This window comes from Nerophis ophidion, linkage group LG19, assembly GCF_033978795.1.
Source record: "Nerophis ophidion isolate RoL-2023_Sa linkage group LG19, RoL_Noph_v1.0, whole genome shotgun sequence".
NCBI classification, from domain to species: Eukaryota; Metazoa; Chordata; class Actinopteri; order Syngnathiformes; family Syngnathidae; genus Nerophis; species Nerophis ophidion.
The window spans coordinates 26,791,832-26,793,173 of NC_084629.1; the positions used below are offsets into that span (position 1 = coordinate 26,791,832).

At 42.9% G+C, this 1,342-nt stretch overlaps 1 protein-coding gene across 3 annotated transcripts in view; it reads right to left on the bottom strand.

Moving 5' to 3' along the window:
- The window catches only part of ppp2r3b (protein phosphatase 2, regulatory subunit B'', beta), a 68,786-nt gene extending 68,022 nt beyond the window's left edge, over nucleotides 1–764 (bottom strand). For 2 of the 3 annotated variants that reach the window (XM_061879727.1, XM_061879728.1), the window contains exon 1: nucleotides 573–764. The gene's annotated coding sequence lies outside the window, so the exon portion shown is untranslated. The remainder of the gene's footprint in view (nucleotides 1–572) is intronic. The other variant, XM_061879729.1, reaches the window with a different exon arrangement.
- Between the last annotated feature and the right edge of the window lie 578 nt (nucleotides 765–1,342).

Here is a 1,342-nt window from a genome sequence, read left to right on the forward strand (position 1 = left end):
AAAAAAAAAAATAAAGTTTATGAGTTTGAAACTCAAATAGCTTGTCTTTGTAGTGCATTCAATTGAATATGGGTTTAAAATAATTTGCAAATCATTGTATTCCATTTATATTTACATCTAACACAATTTCCCAACTCATATTGAAACGGGGTTTGTAGTTTGCATGGGTGCAGGACTGCACAACAGCCTTTTAGATGAGTGTGTAATATTTCAAAATATTGTTAAGCTACAATGACACCGTTGCAGTGCAGTTCTACAGTGCGTTTGGAGAGAGTTTACAAGTATTCGACCTACTTGTTTCTAGCAACATTACTCACACCAGCCACCTACTATTGAATTTTAGCGGGGGTCCGTCAATGTTATGAGCCCGCAGGCTCCTGTGAGCGAAACCACATACAGTATATATTGGATACTTTAAACAACCACAGGCGACTTTTTTGTAGAATATAACCACACAATTCACGTCAACTGGTAGTCCTGGAACGTTTAATCGAAAAAATATGCGGTTTTAAGAGCGGCTAGCAAAATTAGCATTAGCTGATTAGCAGTAGCATGCGAGCTAAGTTACTGACCTGTGTTTTAAGGAGGAACACTCCAGCCACGATGCTACGACACTGCCTTATTCCCCATTATTGGGGACAATATTTACTCTATATTTGGCTTTTTTTACGGAAACATAAGCACAAAATGTTTCGGCGTTCATCACCCACAAACAATGTGGCGAAGAACAAAATCCCGTTCCCCTGGTAACCACACACGGAGCTTATCGCGAGAACTTGCGCCGGCGTGAGGCGTTCAGGGTATCACCGTGGGCGTGGACGTTGGAGTTCAGCGTGTTGTGTTTACAAAAGTTTTTCCCATCATCATTTCAGGTCTCACTCTCCCATCCATCCATTTTCTACCGCTTATTCCCTTTTGGGGTCGCGGGGGGCGCTGGCGCTTATCTCAGCTACAATCGGGCGGAAGGGGGCATACACCCTGGACAAGTCGCTACCTCATCGCAAGGCCAACACAGATAGACAGACAACATTCACACTCACATTCACACACTAAGGCAATGGTTCTTAACCTGGGTTCGATCGAACCCTTGGGGTTCGGTGAGTCGGCCTCAGGGGTTCGGCAGAGGTCAAAACACACCCGACTCATCGTCTTAATAAAAACTTATACCTATCGGCGTATTACGGATTCAGCAACAGCAGAAGTCACACTGATTTGCAGGTGTGTAATTTGTTGTGAGTTTATGCAGTCTAGTGTGAGTTTAGTGTTGGTTTTGTTATTTGAACAAGGTGATGTTCATGCACGGTTCATTTTGTGACCAGTAAAAAAACATGGTAACATTTTA